The sequence below is a fragment of the Harpia harpyja genome, chromosome Z (assembly GCF_026419915.1).
Source record: "Harpia harpyja isolate bHarHar1 chromosome Z, bHarHar1 primary haplotype, whole genome shotgun sequence".
Taxonomy (NCBI): Eukaryota; Metazoa; Chordata; class Aves; order Accipitriformes; family Accipitridae; genus Harpia; species Harpia harpyja.
The window spans coordinates 68131945-68153073 of NC_068969.1; the positions used below are offsets into that span (position 1 = coordinate 68131945).

At 43.9% G+C, this 21129-nt stretch overlaps 1 protein-coding gene and 1 long non-coding RNA gene across 7 annotated transcripts in view; one reads left to right on the plus strand and one right to left on the minus strand.

The window, feature by feature from the left end:
* The window catches only part of SPIN1 (spindlin 1), a 55878-nt gene extending 48874 nt beyond the window's left edge, over positions 1-7004 (minus strand). Inside the window, exons 1-2 of one of the 6 annotated variants that reach the window (XM_052778479.1) lie at positions 6757-6847; positions 6295-6512 (exon numbers count right to left, since the gene is read on the minus strand). The gene's annotated coding sequence lies outside the window, so the exon portion shown is untranslated. Of the gene's footprint in view, positions 1-5064; positions 5456-6294; positions 6565-6756; positions 6860-6984 lie in introns of those variants that run through there. The other 5 variants (XM_052778485.1, XM_052778482.1, XM_052778478.1 and 2 more) reach the window with 5 other exon arrangements.
* LOC128137493 (uncharacterized) lies at positions 6931-18371 on the plus strand. The gene is made up of 3 exons (XR_008233702.1): positions 6931-7198; positions 9219-9328; positions 17085-18371. It is a non-coding gene; the product is annotated as an uncharacterized LOC128137493 (long non-coding RNA).
* The last annotated feature ends 2758 nt before the right edge of the window (positions 18372-21129 follow it).

Below are 21129 nucleotides of genomic sequence, written 5' to 3' on the forward strand. Positions count from 1 at the left end.
CTGCATGCTAGGGAAGAATTCTGCACAGCAAACATAAATACTAAATCAGGAAAATTAGTTTTGCAACAGAAATAATTATTTGATTTTAATAAACACCCGACCAGAAGTCTGACACCTAATAAATCTTTCAGTTCTTACCTACCTAGGGTAAGAGGTTATGATCTAGCAAAGTTCATTTTTACATTTAATTGGATTAATACAAGTTCACAGGAAAAAAAAGGGGTTTTTTTGAAAGGGAGTCAAATTAAAGTCTACATAGGTGAAATTTTACAGACCTCAGCATGATGGCATAGACCAGCTAGAAGAGCTTACTATGCTTTAGAACAAGTCAAAGAACATTACTGGGAAAAATTCAAGTTTGTTCCTTTTTCATTTTATATATGACTGGCCACATGTGGGTAGAGTAGTATCAATCTAACAAGCAGCATCAGTGGTGGACATTAAGTTGCCACGTAATGTTACACTTTACAACCTAGTTAGCATAGTAATCTTAACATCCCCTGTATTCATTAATCCTTCTGCTCTAACAGGAATCTAGAAGAGAAAACAAAGCAACACAATGGACAGGAAGAAAAAAAAAAAAAAAGCCTCCGAGGCACACATTCACAGGGAATTGTCATCTTAAGAGGCTGCTCCCAAAGTTACATAGTTACTTTGCCAAGACTGGGATCTCAGGATTCAAGACTACCTGTGAACCATCAGGAAGACTCTCTGAAAACAAAAGGATGGAAGATCCACCAGTGACTTTAAAGAAAGCAACACATTTTATTGGAGCACTTTAATTCTAACACACTTGCAAACTTGCAGATAAAAGCAGTCTTAGACTTCACCAGACAGGCTCAAGAACACTTTGACACTAAAACAACTCTGGAAACCAGCATTAAGAATAGTTAGGTTACCACACACCACCGATGAGTCAAGAAAGGCAGCTGTAGTGATTGAGCCCAGGGCCCTTCAGCTGAGGTAGCTGGCACTGTTAGAAGGGGACTACCAGCTACAATACAGTCAGAGAATAAAACCTGTGTACAGCTAGGCCTGAAGTGGTGAAGTGAAAATGAAGAGATGACTTCAAAGACAGCAAGTGGACTCAAGAGTTGGTCACCATCATAAAAACGCTCTCCCTATCCAAGGCCACCATAAGTCAACAATGCGAGAACTGGAAAACTAATGGAAAACACAACAACAAAAGGAGTAATTAAAATGGTAAAATTCCATTTTGTTCAAACTACCATATGGAATTGAAGGTCTAAAGTTCAGCAGTCATTCTGTTAAGTTAAGCATTTACTAAATCACTGAAATCCACAGAATTACTCTTGAAATAACTATCTACTCTCACCAGTACTTATTGGTGAAGACCTCTAATACCATATTGGAACATTCAACAATAACATTAAAAAAGCCCAAACAAACCAACCAAGCAAACAAACATCCCCCCCCCAAACCACCAAACCAAGAGCTAATCAGCTCTTAGGGGTTTATAAGCTTTATAGTCTTATCAAAAAGACTATAAAAACCTACTTGTAAGTGTTTACAGTGTACTGTCAGTAACTCTTAACCTGCAAGCACATCTCAAAAAAAAAATCATCAGAAGATATTTCAACATCTCAACCACCTTGCAATAACTGCAAAGATTAGAATATGATTAGGTAATAGTTAAGGCTAACAGTCACCACAGGTAATGACAACAATTTCCATATATTTCAGCATTTTGTGGAACAATTTCAATAAAGTTTCCAAGTAAGCAAGTCAAACAAGACCTCATATAGCATAGATTTACAGCAGTTTCACAACATACATTACAGAAAAGAAACATTAAAAGGTAACCTGGATTTGTAGAACCATTCTCCACAACCTGAGAGCCAAATCAATTCACCTCCTGAATTCCACATGCCATCAGCAAATTCACATTTCACACTACAACGGAAAGTTAAATGCAACCACCACATGGTGAAAGCACTAAGTCTGAATTAAATTATTTCACCATCCTTTGAAATGGATCAGTGATGAGGCCCCTTTGTCTCTAGAATCAACTGTTCATAGATAAATACAAATCAGTTAACTACACTGTTTCAACTACACTTGTCCATGTCATAGAGATGTGGATGGATGCAGTCTGCAGATTTATAAAAGGAAGGTCACATTCCCCATTCTTTTAAGTCATGTGGTATGCCAACATCTAGGTAGTATCTGGATAGCGAATGGGACACATCCCGATATACACAAAGTACTCATTAGGAAAACCAGTGTCAAGAAAGATCAGCATTCACCTTCTGATCATAAAACCACCGAACTCCGAAGAGTAGGAAAGAGAAGGAAAATGAGAGAAACAACAAACCAAACCCACCTCTCACGCCTGGTATGAGAAACAAGCTATCTAACCATACAACAGGAAATAACTTTCCATAGTAGTGATTCTCTCTCTTGGTTCAACTTCAGTGAACAGCTTTGGAAAGATGATTTTTAAATAGCTTTGTTGAATCAGTTTTAGCCATCTACAAAAACACATTCTCATGCCATACCACCAAGAAGCCAAGTTTGGTCTTTCTAATACCTGGGGAAAGAAAGGAAAGGAGGCAAGGAAAACCAAAATGAAAGCATAAGAAGTTTACAGCAATAGGCTTCATTCTTTAAAAAAAAAAAAAAAGAAAAAAACAGCTGTTTCTTCAGAAAATAGATTTTTACTGAAAATCTTTCATTTGTCAAACATTAAGCAAATTATGCATTAATTAAAAAACACTTTACAACAGCTATTGCATCAGCGTGATGTTTACAGATCTGAACATGTCAGAGTGCAGCTTGGCAACAGATACCAAGGAAAGATACAGGGTAATAAGTCGATGGAACAATATTACTCAGACCAAGAAAATATACAAAAGGTATTCAAGCTGATCACTGAGACTGCATGCATTTCTTGCAGTCTTCTTTTTCCTCAGTCTCACTTCCCAATGTGAAAAAGTAAACAGTTTTGGAAAAGAAGATTTTACTAGTACTGGGTTTTTAACCTGGTTAAACACAGCCCAGCATTACCCACAATGACAAAAACACTGGATTGTCTTCACTTAGTGGTACCAAAGACAAATATTTGGCAAGTTCTTCAACTAGATCAGCTCCTCATGGGATATGAAGACCCACAATATTGATTTTTGACCAAATCAACACAACCAAGACAGAAAGAAAAATCTTCTAGGTGTCATAGAAAAGAACACAATTGCAAGCTGTAGCAAAGATGTTACAGACAAGAAACTTCACAAAGCTAATGAACCAGAGCTGAATTTTATAAATTCAGTTCTAGAAACAAAACTACAATGTACCAGAGTTAACAAACATGACTATTTTTAAGTGATCCATTATTTAACCAGACATGTCGCAGATGGCCTATTTTTATTTTGTTTATTTTGCTCTTCAGCCTAAGACTCAGCTTAAGCATCCAAAGGCCTATTCTGAGGGAGGAGCTGCATACCTGAACACATTTCACACTTTTATTATGAGAGCAGTAATTTCAAAATTTGGTGGCTACCGTAATGAATGAATAATTAGCTACAACTGGTGAACTATTCCAGTGGCTTTACCAATATTGCTTTCAGCTTGTTAAATGTAAAAAAAAAAAAAAAAAAAAAGAAGAGTAACTGACTGCTGCAGGAATCTACTGATATACCAAGTTACAGACTTTTGCTAGGACTCTTCCATCTAGAAGTAGTACAGTTGGCTCAGGAGCCATGACGTAGATACACAGTCCAGAATGATCTTGTAACTTGGATGACTCCACTCAAATTTTACATTGTTGTAAACTCATCATTATAAATTGTTTCCTCCTCACCTCTGTTTAATCAACACTTGTTAACAGGGATGGAAAAAGCAGCAGGAAAAAAAAAGTATTAAGATACAATAACTCCAGCATTGAAGTGTAGTATTTATTTCTATCTTGGTAAAAGCAGTATGATTATGCCATGCCAGTGCTTCTCCACTAGAAGCTTCCAAAGCAAAGTAGACAAAGACAACAGAGCTAGGACATTCGTTACTTTAGGGCAGTGCTCAGATATGAACAGAAGCCATGGCTATCCATGTGTATATGACTGAATAAAGACTGTGTCTTTAAATATCTTTGAAAAATGAAACATTTTCTATGAATTACAGTAACATGTCTAGCAAGCAATATAAACCATCATGTCTTAGCACCTTCAGCATTCTCCCTTAAGTTACAACCTAGATATCAATCTGTTCCATGGCAGATCACTTTAGATATGCTCAACAAACTACCTTCAAACGTTATTTTGGTTTTACGTCATAAGCAAGCAAAAAAATAAGCCATATTCATCAAAGCCAGAAGGGGGTGCTCTGAATAACTGAGGTGGGGGGTACTGAACTGAGCATTTGCCTTGTGTTAGGAGAGGTCAGAAGCATGCTGTCTTGTTTTAGTTTAGGAGCTCACTTAAGTTCACGATGCCATGCCTTTTTTACAAAAAAAGGAACCTGAAAAGCAGGAACGCTCATTTTAGCAAAAAGGAAATGCTTCGGTTTGTGCTATTGTCATCGCAAGGGCAAATTAATCTGTGACAGAAAACTAGCAACACAAAGACCTGGCAAGTGTTAATTCCAGTTCTGTATCCCATGATTTGCGAGCTGTTTAAGATACTGACAAGGGGATACAGGGAACGCAAAGAAATCCAAAAAGCCTATGCTACGGTTTTTACCTACACAATGCCGATTCTGACATAACTAGTTCAGGTCTTTTTAATGTGACTGTGCTGAGTTGATACCTTATACCGAACTACGTCCTGAAATGAAAGAAATGGCCCTAGATCATTCGGCAAGTGTAACACAGTATTTCATCTCCGCCAGCACTTTGGTGCATCAGCCTCCCCCCACGCAAAAAATAGAAAAAGATACGCACATTCCAATCAAGCCTCTCGCAGCGGGGCTCACCCAGCTCCCCCCTCCCTCCCTCCCTTCCTTCCTCCCTCGCCCCAGGCCTCACCAGGTTCCCAAATCCCCTTTGATTTTAGGTTTCATTTTGTTGTAAACAGCAAAACGAAAGGAGAAAGCTTCCAAAGCGAGGATCCTTACCCTTGAAATCCCGCCATGCGCGCAATAAGAAGGGTGAATTGTTTTTCCTCTTTTTTTTTGGATGGGAGATGAGGGGGGAGGGGGAAGAAACAAAAGCCTAAACGGAGGAGAGGCTAAGCGGCGGAGACAGAGGGAGAAGGCGGAGACCCTGGTGGAGGAGCAGGGCGAGCGTCAGCCATGTTGTGTGTGTGTTGGTCCAGTATTTACAAACCTGCAGCTGCAGCAGCGCTTGGAGTCTGGGAGAGAGGGGAACGAAGGGAGGGAGAGAGAAAGGCGAGGAGGGAGGAGAGGCAGGCACGGAGAGAGAGGGAAGGGAGGGCGGGAGGAGGAGAAAAGCGGCAGCAGCAGACAAAGGATCCCAGCGCAGCCCCAGCCGAGCGCGCACACACTCGCGCACACACACACACTCGCCCTCACACGGGCGCGCGCTCGGGGCGCCTCACACCGCGCCAGCGCTGCCCGCAACCCTGCCGCTGCCAGCCCGGGGCGGCGGCTCCCCCGCCGGCTGCCGCGGCCCGGCCCGGCCCGGCCCCGCAGCCACCGCACTCACGCCCCCTTCGCCCCGCTTGCCCGAGGCCTGGGGCGGGGGGGGGGGGGGGGGGGCAGCTGGGGGACGCTTCCCAACCCCCCCCGCGCCTCCGCCTCCCCCGGCGTGTGCTATCGAGGGGGAGGCTTCTCTGCCGGCAGCCCCTCGGCGGGCCCCAGCCCACATACAATAGCTCCGCAGAGGGGGAAGGCGGGGGGGCGGGCGGCCCCGACCCCTCCCCTCCGGCCTGGGACGGAGGGTGCGTGCGGAGCGGGGTCCGTGCCAGGGGAAGGCGGCAGCCCCCACGGAGCCCGGAAGGGTGGGGGTTGCTAGGCAGCCGGGGCGCTGCAGGGGAAGGGAGTGCAGAGACGGCGACACAAGCCCGCCGCCCCCGCTGCTGCCCGCCTCCCGCGGCTTCCGGGCGGGCCGCCGAGGCGGGCAGCGGACCCTGGCGGAGGAAAGGCCACGGGGCCGGGACGCCGCGGGTGGACACATAATGTCAGCCCCGAGGGAGGGGAGGCGAGGCGAGGCGAGGCTGGGCTGGGCTGGGAGCTCCGGCTCCAGCTCCCCCCACAGCGACTCCCTCCGGCTCTGCCCGGTACTGGGCCGGGCCAGGCCAAGGGCGGCGCGACGGGCTGCGCTTCCCCCCCCCCCCGCCCTCGCCTTCCCTCCCCTCCCCTCCCCCGCCTTCCCCGCTCGCTCACCTGCCGGCGGGACGGGCGCCCGGGGGTGCCGGCGCTACAGCCGCAGCCCCCTGCCCTGCCAGGACGCTCAGCTCCTCCGCGGCGGCAGCGGGGACGGCCGCTCCCCTTGTCTCGTTTGCCCCCCTCCGTCGCCGCTGCCTCCTGCTCGCCTCTGCCACATTTGGATCCCCCTCTCCCTACGCGAGCTCCGCCACCAGGATAGAGGCCTCCTCACCTTCCTGCCAAATAGTGAGCCGTCCGCATCGAGCCGTTCAAAACACAGGGCCGGGCCCCGCCCTCCTCCCCCGCCTCGCTCCCCCCCCCCCCGCCGTTGCGCAGGCGCACTGCGCCTCCCAAACTGCGACAGGAGCGGAGGAAGCGCTCCCCCGCCCCGCCCGCCGTCGCCGATCCCAGCGCGCCTGCGCCGCCGCGGCCGCTGGCAGCCGCTCTGCTGCCGCCGCTTCGCCCCTGCGCGCTGCTCACCGGTGCCGCGGACCCCTCCCGGAGCCCTCCGGCGGGCGGCCGTGCTGCCGGGCCGCCTCGGAACGCGGCCTCCCCGGCCCTGGCGCGGCGGGCGGCCCTCGCCCCGCCCCGCCCGCTCTCCGCAGCGCGCCCGGCGCCGCCTCACGGGCGGGCCGCAGCGGTCCGTGGCGGCCGTGCCGCTCACCAGCAGCGGCTCCTCCCCGGGCAGGCCTTGGGGCCGCGGCCTACCTCTGGCCCGGGGCCCTGCCTGGCCGCCTCACGGGTTTTCGTCGTGCCCAGCATTTTCCAGCGGGTTTCTGCTGTGTCCCTGGTCATCTTCCAGCCCTCAGACAGTGTTCAGGTGATCTGGGAAGTGTTGGTGGTCGTGTTTGTACAGAGGAGCCTGAGAGCGTGCAGGTGCCTGTAGGCTGACTAGCGTTTCAGCTGACTAGCTAAAGTGCTTGTAAGTAATAGAGGCTCTCGGGTGTGTTGAGTACAGCGTGATCGCTGAAAGAAAAGCAAAAGACTGCATTTTGCACTGCGTTGTCCTCTTGTTGCAAGAGAGGCAACATTACTGGGATGGAGAAGGAGCGGTTCCTTCAGAACTTAAAGGATTCCTTTAAAAACATGTTGTTCTTGTTTTCTTTGGAACAGGGAAACTAAAAAGGAGGTGGGGGAACACTTCAAAAATCCCAGCTGAACAAAAGCATTGGTTACAAGTTCTTTACACAGTCTTGATGGGCTGTCCTGGGTCCTCCCAGCTTTTGGCTTCCAGTAGGCTGACAGACAATACCCGAGAGGGCAGTTGATGGAAAACCTGCAAGTAGTCAAGACAGTTGTTCAGCAATTGCCAGACCACAGATAAGTGTCATCTTCTGAAGCACTAGTGGTAAATCTCAGGACATCTAGAAGAGAAGCAGCAAGCATCTTAACTTTGTCATGGAGAGCACTTTCTAATTAATGAAATATGCGTGATCTAGAGGGAGTTGAACACGAGGAAATTCAGTAAGCCATACCAGGAATTTTCCGATGAAACTGTGTGTAAGCCCTGCATCATAGGAAAGAAAAAAGTAAAATCACCTGTAGACGTTCTGATGAAAATACGATGCAGTGTCATCAAATCCTAGTCCATCAGTTTGGTACATCATTCAAGCATAGACTTTCAAGAGCCATGAATAGCTTCAGACTGACAACAAAATGGGAAACATCAATAAGTAAGATTATGTTTTCCTCTGATACATTAAAAGTGATTTGTTTAACAGTGAAAACAGGTGAACAGTTGAGGCCCAGTCTGCCTTAACAAATCAAATGGGTACTTTCTTTGAAGTAGAGCTTGGCAGGTGTATCGTGACATGATACAACTGTTACTGTTACAACATCGTGAGACAAACTTCCATTGATTAAGGGAACTAAAGTACTGTTACGTGTAGGCTTTTGCATGTGGCTAAGAGCCCCATGTACATTCAGAGTCCAAGAAATGAAATTGATTTGGGGAAAGGAGGCTTTGGTTCAAAGGATGGGTACACATTCGGGATTTCTTAGTTCAACAGTAGCAAATACACAGGGTGAGATCCAAATACCCAGTTCACACTCAGGGATGATGTCATTCATACATTCAGAGTCTTTGACAGAAAATAACAGGAACATGAATGTACAGGCATACGTGTTTCTCTTAAAATTGTTACTGGCAAAACAGGAGGACAAAGAATTGTATCTTTAGTCAGCACTTTGTTAATTTCACAACTCAATTTCATCAAAGAGGGACCGTATCCCCAGTAATTCCTCTGACAAGGGGGTTCCCCAGAATATGGGAGATTATCCGTTTACAATTTAAAGAAACGTAGGACAAGAGTGATTAACTGAAGAGAGATATTTCCAAAAGCATTAGGGAAAGAGAGAGTGAGAAAGCATGAAATGGGGGATAAAGATTGGTAAAGATGAGGGTACAACTTAATAATGCTGTACTGTCCAATCAGGGTTATAAAATCCACAACACATGTATATCACTGAGATACTACTACAAGGCAGCTGTTGAGATAAGCAACCGTTGGTTGAATTTTCCTGAAATTAAAAGAATCATAGGATCATAGAATAGTTTGGGTTAGAGGGGACCTTTAATCTAGGGATCTAGTCCAACCACCCTGCAGCGAGCAGGGACATCTTCAACTAGATCAGGTTGCTCAGAGCCCCATCCAACTTGACCTTGAATGTTTGCAGGGATGGGACATCTACCACCTCTCTGAGCAACTTGTTCTAGTGTTTCACACCCTCACCATAAAGAATTTTTTCCTTATATCTAGTCTGAATCTGTCCTCTTCTAGTTTAAAACCATTATTCCTTGTCCTGTTGTAACAGGCCATACTAAAAAGTCTGTCCCCATCTTTCTTATAAGCCCTCCTTAAGTAATGAAAGGTTACAGTAAGGTGTCCACAGAGCCTTCTGTTCTCCAGGTTGAACAACACAAACTCAGCCTTTCTTCGTAGGAGAGATGTTCCATCCCTCTGACCATTTTTGTGGCCCTCCTCCGGACCTGCTCCAACAGGTCCATGTCTTTCCTGTGCTGAGGACTCCAGAGCTGGATGCAGTACCCTAGGTGAGGTCTCACCAGAGCAGAGGATCAGTGTCGCCTTCTTCAGCCTGCTCGCCACACTTCTTTTGATGCAGCCCATGATACGGTTGGCTTTCTGGGCTGCAAGCACACGTTGCCGGGTCATGTCCAGTTTTTCATCCACCGGTACCCCCAAGTCCTCCCCAGGACTGCTCTCAATCCCTTCATCCCCCAGCCTGTATTGATCCCGGGGATTGCCCCGACCCAGGTGCAGGACCTTGCACTTGGCCTTGTTGAAACTCCTGAGGTTCACATGGGCCCACTTCTTGAGCTTGTCCAGAGAAGTAAAAACATGAGTACAAGCAGTTCTGACACACAAATGACCTGTACCAACGTAAACAATAGAGGAGTTATTCCTGACTAAATCAAATGTACAGGAGGAAGAATCAGTGGGCTGTGGCGACAAACAAGGATTATGACTCTTTAACCTTTGATCCAAGAGTCACGTTTGTGACAACCTTCAACAGTCACAGTTTTAAAGCTGTTTCTCTCTCTGTATCATAGTGGTTCATCTCCCTAGAATACGTTACTAAATGCTACTGTGCTTGCAAAGCCAAGTGGATCACAGGATAGACATTCAATATGTATCTCAGCATCTGAAATTAGGATAATTAATAATCGGTTGATATATGTGTGGGTGGTAAGTAGCACTTACCAATTTGCTGCATTCAATTAGAGAAAATTTATTCATGGTTCGTGGAGTTTTGATCAACGATACTACCTCTGTAAGAATGTTACCCATTCTAGCTTGTCTAATCATGCCAATGATTATAGTCTGCTTGCATATATGCTATAGCCTGATTCAAGATACTGAATACTCGTAAGCATGAGTTATTCGTAATTTTCTATAATATTTTCCCACATTGAACGATTTTTACTGATGTCTTGCTGTCTAGTGCCCAGTTGGTGAACAGAATTGTCATGGGGTGCATCAAGTTTTCCTACTTTTTGGTAGCATAAGAAAGCTTATTAGCAATGACTTAATTCTGCAGCATTAATAGGAGACAAACCTCCATTAGGACCTAGCTAGACCTTCCAACCTCTTTTAAACTTGGATTTGGGTGCTTCTGAGTGCTCTGGGTTAGTCCATCTCATCCATCCCTGTTGGCTTATTTTCAAGTAGGAAGCACACTGGCATATGGTTATGGAGATGTTCAAGCCATCTAGTTGCATCTGGACTTCTTTAAGAGGAGTTTTTGAGTTTCTGAGGATTTTAGTAGGTTGATCTAGTTTTAAGTACATGGGGATGAATAGTGGATATTTTAAGTCACAGAGGGATGTTTCATTAATGATGAAAGAATAAAACACATGCATTGGTTGATTCTTTCTTTCCCAAACCAATGTATAATTCCCTTCCAGATCCTCCCTAACATTAAATGACACTTTCCCAAAGTTTTTGAAGTGGTTAACTGAGATAGCTTCACTGGATGTAGTTCCACTCAGTGGGATGAGCCAGTCCAGGAACTTTCTTACTCAAATCTCTGCCTTTAATTGTCCAATTTTGGGGAGTTCATACTGCAATGACTTTCATGATCTTCAGACTGGTAGGGTTGATCAAACCCAGGTACAGTTAATTTCTTTGGCTCTTTTAAGACTTGAGACCCTGGAGAACTTGGAGCCTAGGCAGTAGCTAACAGCACCACCTCACAAGTCTCAGTATAAACATGACGGGTGATGCTGGCATCTGGGTTTTTCCCTGCGTAATTCTGCAAGCCACAATAATTCCCTTTTGATCACCTACTAAAGGATGTGTGCTATAACAAAAGCATAGCAAATCTTCAGAGGGATGCTGGATGCTTTTGGTCCATCTCAGTGTATGCAAAATACGGAGGCTTTGGTATGTTTCACTTTTGTGACCATTGAACCATTGCATATGACAGTCCAACATGGTACTGCTTCATTTACCAGCTCCAAACTGTTAGAGGCACAGGTCTCAGTTGCTTATCAATAGATTGAATGGTCTTGACTGTTATTGCTCTCATTGCATATAACAACCAGATGCATAGATATGACTGCACGTTTCCCGTGAAGAATTGAACTAGAGAAGGATGTTACTGCCAACCCCCTCCCCACCCTCACTCCCTGGTAAAGGATAAAGTTGTAATTAAAGCATTTGGAACTGTTTATGTTCAAACACCTGTTACCACACCATGAAAGGATGGAATTAGTGTTACTCAAGTCCACTCTGGGAATTCACCTGTCTGTGGCAGCTGACGGTTCAGCTTTCTATTCCTTCAGTTGAGAAGCATGGAAGTATTTTCTTTGTGGGTTGCCATGCTTGCTCTGTGAAATTTCAACTTGATAAACAGCAGGACTAACCTTATCCATAATATTGGCTGGTCCATCCCACTGATGTATCAGAGAATATTTGTTCACAGGGAATTTCCTATACATTACTAGCTGGTCTACACCCCATGTGACTGGTTTGCTATCACACTTTAACATTTTGTCCATATCCACTTGGGCTCTCCCCAGTTGTCTTCATACATCTTGGTGAGCCTTGGCTGTTTCTTCCAGTAATGCTTCTACCCACTCGTCTGTAACTACTGTGTGTTCCCAAGGGCTGGGTAGCTCTACCCCAAACCAGCAGGACTCAAGCATTCTCATTTGCCACTGTGTGATAACTTGGAAGGGAGCATAACCATGAGTTGCTTTAGATCCGCACAATGCCATGAAATTAATAGAGAGTTTCTCATCCCAATTCTTGCAATTAGCTTTGCACCATTTTCTTAAAGCTTCCTTAACTGTGTGGTTTATGTGTTCCAGTAAATGTGAAGATGTGGGGTGCCGTGCAGTGTGGAACCTCCGCTTTATTCCTAGGGCTTGGCAGAGCTCGTGCCTAACTGTTCAGACAGAGCAGCTGTCGAGATCAGAACCTATGCAATGGGGCGTACCCCATCATGAAAAGATTTTAAGTCACAACTTTGCTGTCATGGCTGCAGTGTTGTTTTTTCTGAAAAGATATAATGCTACCAAGATGTATTTATTGTTTTGAGCTGTCACTGACAGATGTCTCACAAAGTCAATCTGCAGTCATACTCGTGGGCATTTAATACATTGCTGCGGGATTGGGGCATTTATACCAGCATAATCTGCATTGGTTGTGCACAAAGAAAGGTGGTTCTCACACCAGCTATCTACATCCTTCCTATTAAGCCACCAGCCAGTGTCCTTCACTCTGCTCAGAGTGTGTGCCTTAGCTCTATGGCCTTGCTAATGTATGAATTGGCTTAGGCATTGCATATTCTGAGACAAAAAACAGTGCTTACTGTCTTCTGCATCTGCAGCCCAGTAGCTATTCCTTTCCCACACTGTGGTGAATTGACCTGATTGATCTTTTCCTGCTTCAGCCAATACTTTAATCTCTGCATATCCCTCCTGGAAGGTATTTAAATCTGAGATGACTCTTCCAGTTCTGCCCTGAGCCTGAGTTATGACAGCTGCAACCGGGATTGTGCTCTGTGCTGGGCTCAGACTTGTATACAGCTTGCTTGGCCATGTTATCAGCCATATTGGTTATTACAGTATGCTGCTGCCATTTGCTGTTCACTATGGGCAGCAGTGTGTGTGATCCGGATTACTCATTTTGTGTTCTAGGTTATATTAGGTATTTGTTGCCATTTAGCATTGCGTGCTGCTGGTTTGCCATCTGAAGACTAGATTTCTTGCTAACCAAACAGAAGGCCGGACTGTTGCCAGATGTGGTCCAGTCTGAGTCCATGTAAACTGCCGGAAGAACATTTGGCTATTCAAATCTCAAAACCTCCAACACTGCCTGCAGCTCTGAAGTTTGTGCAGATTGAGGACATGCTGGACCAGGCAGTATTCTACCATCTAGCACATAACTGCTTTGTATCCTGTTTTGGTAATAGCTTTGTCATAAAAGGAGGACCCATTTGTGTAGAAGGTGGAAAACCCCTTTATTAGAGCTTCCTCTTGTGATTCACTGCATTTTCCAGGCCAGAGACTTTCTCTAACTTGGGGAAGGGAAAAGCGCATACTTCTCTCTCCACCAACAGCTCATATGGGGCTACAGGTTCTTGGGGTGCAGCTTTGAAGCTGACACCCTGATTTACTAAAGCTGGAGCCCGCTGTGCAATGCTGGGGTTGCTAACTTGACTGTCCTTCACTTTACCTGAAATTATCTGAGAGAGGAGTGTGCAGTTTGCATAATCCCTTTGGACCTTCCAATTACATAATCCCGGTTCTTCAGGCTCCATACTAGGGCAAGGCAAACCCTTTCGTGTGGGCTGAACTTTTCACTTACATCCAAAAGCCTGGATGCATATGCAATAACCCTTGGTTTCCCTGTTTGAATTTGAAAAAGGGTGGCTCCTGTGCTTTCAGGGTAACCAGCTAACTGAAAGTAAAAGGGAGGAGAAAGGGCTTGGGTGGGCTAATGCAGTGGCCCTCTGTAAATCTTTTTGAGTGCTTCACACTGTTCCTTTCCTCACATCCATTTACATTTTTTCTTGAGTAGCCAATACAGAGGCTTGTGTTTTTTTGCAAAGGATTTGATAAAGTCTTGGGGAAAAATAATTAAGCTTAAAAATTACCATAATGGGTGAGCATTGGTTGGGGCTGGAATTTTACAGTGTTCCCAATCTGAACATGCAGGGATTGAGCCATTTTTATCCAAGGACATGTATAAGTATTAGACTTGGTTTTGAACTAGCTGAGCCTTTTACCTACTGGGTTTAAGTCCTGTTTCAATTAGGAAAGGCAATACTTCTTCCATGACTTCTTTTTTTTCTTTCCTGGGTGGGAGAGTGGATTAAAATGTCATCCACTTATGATCACATGCTTTCTGGACTCTGGTTACAATTTTTCTGGCATATGTGATATGTGCGTGTGATAAATAGTGGGGGAAGAGTGGTAACCTTGGGGGTCCAAGTGAAAGCAAAGTGAGTTCCCAAAAAGGAAAAAGCAAATTTGTACCAGGAAGCTTGATTCAGTGGTACAGAAGACAACCATTGACCACATCTGTCACACTGTATGACCCTGGTGCAGCTGCTGTCACAACTTCCTTGTATTTGGCAATCATCACAAGTGCTTCCGGGGTTGTACCAGCATTCAAAGCTCTGTAGTCCACTGTAAGCCTCCAAGTCTGATCTGGTTTGCTCACAGGCTGCAGGGGAGCCTTATGGATAGACAGCATCTCTGTGAGAGCACCTTCATTTGCAAGATCATCATATCTGCTTCAATCCTACCAGATTTGGTCTCATTCTGTGCCCAAGCTTTCATGGATTTCCTGCCTGAGCACCATCAGTCATGGTCTGGTACCATGAGAGCAGCCCAACTATGCACAGCAGAAATGACTGAGGGTCTTCCCTCAAAATGTTGTAAATTTTTCTTTGCCAAATCCACTGGAGGACAATTTTCCTTTAGAAATGGTACACTGAAAATTCCTCCTTCTGGGCTCTTCCTGACTGTGCTGTGCATTACTCTGTTTAATTACCCTAGTTGTATGGGGACATTTTCCCAAGCTGGGGCATGCTGGTGGGCTCCACCCTAACTACTTAAAGTGACCTGCACTTGGTTTTTCTGCCTGAGTTTACCATAGACATCTTGAGAATGTTCATGGATGCTCCTGTGTCTGTTAATAATTGGGGCAACTTTTTCTGAGTTCCCAGTGACCATTTCAACTGAGGGTTGTCCCCAGGAATCCACTGGCAAAGGTGCAAGGATCTCTGGTGCCAGCCCACAGGAACCTGGGCCTCCCTAGCAGAACCTACAGACGTTGTCTAGGACTCACGGTTGAGTTGGCCAAACTCACTTTACAGACCTTGATATCGATTCACTGAGGGGACAGAGAAGTTGCTGTAGTCCCTGCTTCTATCTTTGCAGCTCTATCCACAGAGCCTCTATAAAAGTATCAGTAGATTTGATTATGGTAGATTGTCATATCTTCTCAAAGATCATGTAGTTCCTTCCAGAGTTGATTTCTGAATGGATCTAGCGTGAATTCAGGAAGTTTTGGGCAGGGATTGTGAGTAGGCAATGAGTTGAATTGCACCTCTGGATGGCCTTGGTTTTCTTTATTCCAAGTGGCTTTGATTAAAAGGTGGTCACCTCTGGCTAAAGGTTAGACTAGTCCATGAAGAAACACTGAAATTTGGGAGTTGTGAGGTTTTCTGCTATTCTGCCTGAAGCGGAGTGAGGGCCATGCTTAGAATAAATCACAGTTTGAATGGGCTTCACAGGATATCTTCCCTTGCAATATCTTCCCTTGCAACTGACTGGGCCTCCTGATGGTCCCAGCATCCTGCAACAGTGCAGTCACTCTCAAATGAGTATTAAGACTTCCCTGGGAAAAATGGGGCTAAACCCTCTTATCCACCTGTTAAAAGTTTGCGTCTGGATTGACTAAAATGCTTAAATCTTCCCTAAACATACATGCGTCTGTATTAGACAGACTTCCATGAGCCAGCTGGCTTACATCTTCTCTATTTAAATGTGGATACATGCTCCAACCTTTCAGGTTACTGTAGGGTTAATGGGATGGAGTACCTCCAGCTCAGGGCTGGAAGGAGCTCATGGTAGTGAGTCTTTGGGAGAGAGTTCCCAAGTTTCAGAATAAATTCCTGGGCAAGAAGTTTCAGGGGTTAGGAAAATAACAGGAATGTCTTCTGCCCTCACAACAGCTATGAACCAGTCATGCAAAGAAATGTTTTCTGTTAGATCTTCAATGATTGCATTGCACTGATGCATTGTTTGGATGAGTTTACATTGCTCTGCTGGAAACTGAGCTGCTGCTCTAGCTTTTTCTAGATCATTTTCTGAACCTTCTTGTTTCTAATCTTGCACTTTTCCAACATGTAACTCTAGTTGTTTAGTTTGTAAACAAGATGTAAGGTGTTCCTCTCTTTCGATTAAGGTAGTGTTTTGTTCTGTTAATTTGGGAATTTCATCCTCCTTCAGTTTCTGGATTTCTTTTTCAAACTTCTTTACCTCCTCAAATTTTTCTCTTGGGAGATCCCATGCGTGATATAAGGCATACAAAAGGGTCCAAACGACTCAAGCTTTGTTTTTACTGCCTTTCAGTTTTGCCTATTTGCAATGACTAATGTATGTTTCACAGGCAGCAAAGATGGGATCTGCTGCTTTAAAACAGCCAATGCTCCAAGGCTATTTGCTTTGTTTAGTCACGCACTTGTAGAGGTTGACAACATCCTTTTTCTCCTTAACATATTTTTTAGCACAACCTGCATGGTCTGTTTTATCTTGTGCACTACCCATACTGCCTTTACAGAAACACCGAAGCTAAATTACAAGCCTGTTACAATTACATTGTTTTCTGTAAGAACCAATTCCAGATACACTCTTCTTCAAAGTTCAGTTGCATCTGAGCATCCAGAGAGCCAGACCAAAATGTGCACTGCCGGTAACTGCAGTTACCACCCTCACTTATAAGCCTTCCAGATTTACTGCAGGGCTTGTCTCTCAGTTTGTGGGTCACAGAACAAAAATGTGATGTGGCTGTTTCTTGAATGAAATACTGTTTGAGTCCAACCAGGTGTTGTCTTGTTCCTGAAGTCATCAGACCAAATGTGAAATCAACAAAGAGTAATTTCTGGAGAGATATCTGCACCCAGGAGCAAGGACTGCATTCAGTCCTACACACACTACTTGCAGTGTAGTTCCTTTATGCTGTTAGGGGGAGGGCAACTTAAAAGGGGAATATTAACTACTGTTAATCCTGGGCTGCGCCAGGGTAGTTGTTGATGTCTTCTTCTCCTAGGAACAAAGGGAGGTTCCAGAGAGCCATTACTTTGGAAAACCTTCCCAGAGCAGGATCATCAAGTGCTCTTTCAAGAGCTAACCACTCTTCCTAGTTCTCTGTGGGTACTGGGAATTGGCCATGAAAGGAGACTGCATTTTCATGCCTGGAAGGGGAAATGCATGATCATGCATTCCCATCCCATGCCCATCACAGCTGTGATGGCCCCTGAGTGGGCATGGGAGAGCGTTCAGTTGATTGAAAAACCTTTGAGATTGACTGCCCATCAAGGCCATTTGTTCTTTCTTCTGAATTGCTAACAACTCCTGCCTGACTTGCCTGTAGGCATGGCAGGGCAAACCTAACTGTGTAACCCTTGCAGCTTTGGATCTGACCTTCTGCTTCAGCCTGACTATGTGAGTCAGTGGATTGCCTGAGCACAAGCTTGGAGCTCTGCATTACACTACCTCCAAATGATATTCATTCAGGTTATCTGAGGAAGTGTAGGTGCTCCTATTGGTACAGAGAAACCCAAGAGTGTGCAGCTACCTGACAGCTAACTAGCATTTCACATGACTAGGCAAAGTGTTTGTAAGTAATAGAGGCCCTCAGATGTTGACAAAAGCAAAACCAAAGACCGCATTTTCCGCTAAATTGTCTTCTTTATGGAAGAGAGCCAGCATTATTTCTTGGGATGGAAGAGTAGTTCCTTCAAAAGGATTCCTTTAAAATTGTGTCCTTGTCATCTATGGAACAAGGAGACAAGAGGGTGGGGAAACACTTCAAAAATCCCTGCTGAAAAAAAACACTGGTTACAAGTTCTTTACACAGTCGTGATGGACTTGGTGGACTGTCCTCCGTGCTCCTAGCTTTTAGCTTCCATTAGGCTGGCAAGCCTTTCATTAGAGCTTGGCAAGTATAGTTGTGACATGATACGGCTTTTTCTGTTACAACATTGTAAGACAAAAAAACTTTAATGCACAAAGACAGCCATAAAACACTCTTCATTTCGCTTCCTGTACCTTAAGAGTCAAGAAGAGTTTGACTGGAGGCCATCATATTCTGAAATCAAAATGCAACTTAACGTAATTAATATCCTGCAAACTGTCTTTTAATTTTCCAATGTTTAAAAAAAAAAAAAGAGTGTTGTACATAAACTTCCTAGAATTTTGGAATGCTTTAAGTGCTACCTAGTTTTTCTGGGAACAGAATGGCTAAACTTTTCCGTGAGCTTTGAAGGCTATTGGGATGCTTTGGGTAGGAACCAGGTTCCCTCCAGTTATAAAAAGCTTTTCTTTTCCGACATCCTGCCAGCCTAAGAAGAATCAGCCTTAACTGCTGAAGAATCAGAGCCCTCTTGACTTGTTGGTAGAATCAAGGACCCTCAGAATCCAAGTGGGAAGACTGAATTTGAAGAAGGAATGACATCTTGCCTCTGAGCCCAATTTTCAACCAACACCTTTAAATGTTGGGATCAGTCAGCCAGTTCTGCTTTAACTCTGCTTTAAGGCAATAAGTAAGGGGACTTTATTAAAGGGTAACTTTAATTGGGTCCCCAGCCAGTTTGTCTTTTCCAAGCAAGTTGTATAAAGCGGGTACAGAAATTATTTAAAATTAAGAGAAACATCCTTCTGTTGCCGAAATAAAACTCCTTAACAACAATGAGAAGTTAAGAAGCAGGCACTCCTTTATTGCAGCGCTGGGCACACGGGGGATCGCTCCACCTATCATGTGCCTCTGTCTGGTTTAACTATGCAGGTTAAATGCACACCTGTTATACATATTCACTAGATTTCTGAGAAGTGTTATACATAATCATTAGTTTTCCGGGAAACTATTAACATATGTAAGTGTCCTTTACGCAAGCGCAGTGAAGGTCTCTGGTGGTCTTCAGAAGCCCTCTGGTGGTCTTCCATAGTCTTCCTCATTTGTCCGCTTCTTGACCTCTCTTAGGTGATTCTGTGCAGTACGATTCTCACCATCATCTATATTAGTTTACATAAAAATGCATACTATGTCTATTCTTAAATTTAACCTTTCTAATAATTGGTCCTTCAGTCACACCATCTTATTAATATTCTTATGTTAAAACAATCATTGGTTAATCTCACTTAACTCTACTGATTGGAATCCTCGATAATTAGATCGAGGTGGGAAGGGTAAGGGGTTTCCAGGCAGCAAACTGGTGTCCATAATGGTTTCCCTAGTCTCCTGAAACAAAACACTACAAACCAACAAATCTTTGTCAAAGTTTCTGTGGTTAACTGATTTTAGACAATACTTGAATTCTTATAGTCACACATAGTACATTTTCTAAAGTTCCTAAGTTCCTATGACTACATTTCAAACTTAACACTCCCATACCTATGCTTCACAATTTTTTACTTCTTCATCAAACCGAACTCTTTTATATAATTAGATTTTAATTTCTTTATCAAAATATTTTCAACATTCCCCCCTTTGAAAGTTTTGAAAATCATTTCAGTACTTTCACTATAATTTTACTAATCATTCACTATATGCTGGAGGAAACTCTGGGATTGTTTGTCCATCTTGCTGTCTTGCAACAGCTTGGATGATCATGCGATTAAAAGAAGTTTTACGAGTAATTTGCTTTTTCAAAAAAATAATAAATCAAAATGATCATTACAAAAATTATCAACAAAGTTGATACTGTATTAATCAATGCTTTAATCCAAAAACTTAGATTCCAACCTAATCTCTTAAAGATCTTGTGTATCCAACTCTCTTGCATATCTTGTTGCAACTCATGTGTGTCTTTCTCAATTTTTTTCCAATAATTCCAAATCATGTTCTACATTCTGACTTACATTCGGAATGTGTATACAACAATGGTCCATTCTGTCTTTTAAATATCCACACACTCCGTGTTCTTTGAGTAGAAACATATCTGAAGCCATTCTATTTTGTAGAGTCATTTTGGAAGTGGTCTGTAATTGTATATTTAGATCTCTAAATCCTTTTCTGGTCACATTGGCCAGTTTCTCTACCTGTCCTGTTAGTTGGTACAGCCAGTCTCGATTCCTATATATTGCCAAAGGGGTTAGTAGAGATTCTAGGGTTTAACTAATTCTAACTCCGGTGGAGGGTTCATTCTATTCATCATCTATTTCTGACCTTTTCATCCGTTCCCATTTCAAATTTTCTAACAATCCTTTACAAGGAGACTTTTTCCAAATTAGGCATAATGTTGGCATTCCCAAAGTGATTTGTTTTACCTTCCCATCAAGAGGCAGATGGGTTGTCCAGGTTCCATCACTCATTGCCCAAACTAAGTGTCCTGGACTCTGAATAATAGTTTTTCCACAACTAAATATTGTTCCTCTTTTAGGTTTAAAGGTTTCAGTCAATTGGAGATCATTTTTAAGTCCTCTACACAAGCAGCCATACTTCACGGCTGCTGCTAAAGGTGGAGTTCTTTGGGAGGTAAATTAATTGTTCAGCTTGTCTCTTATTTTTTGTCTTTTTCTTCAGTTCAGTTTGTCCTGTTAGATACTCGCCTTTTCCCTTATCTCTCATCTAACTAATTTCTAATTTGTCAGGATTAAATTCTGGAATCTGAGTAAAATTACATCCCAATCCCAAAGTACCTCCATAGTTCACTGTTACTTGTTGTTTAGCCACAATCTCAGACCAGACTCCCACCAATATTATTTTCCAAATCAAAATCCATTTCTCCCAGATTCCAAAATGATATGGAAGATTAGACATGCTTCAAAGTCAGTTTTAAGGTTCTAGGGTCTCTATATACAACTTTCCAAGATGATGGAGCTTTCTTCACCCGAGTATAATGGATCCATGCATCTGATTCAGCAATCTTGACAGCGGTGAAAGTAGTCAACAATATTTGAAAGGGTCCTTTCCAGCGTTCCTGAAGAGGTTCAGAAGTCCATGTCTTCATATAGACATGATCACCTAGTTGGAAATCATGTACTGGATTTTCCAAAGATAGAGGTCTGTTCCAAACAACTGCACTCCGAAGTGCAGTTAAAGTTTTTCCTAAAGAAAGCAGATAGTTATATATATCTTGTTTTCCTTTTAAATG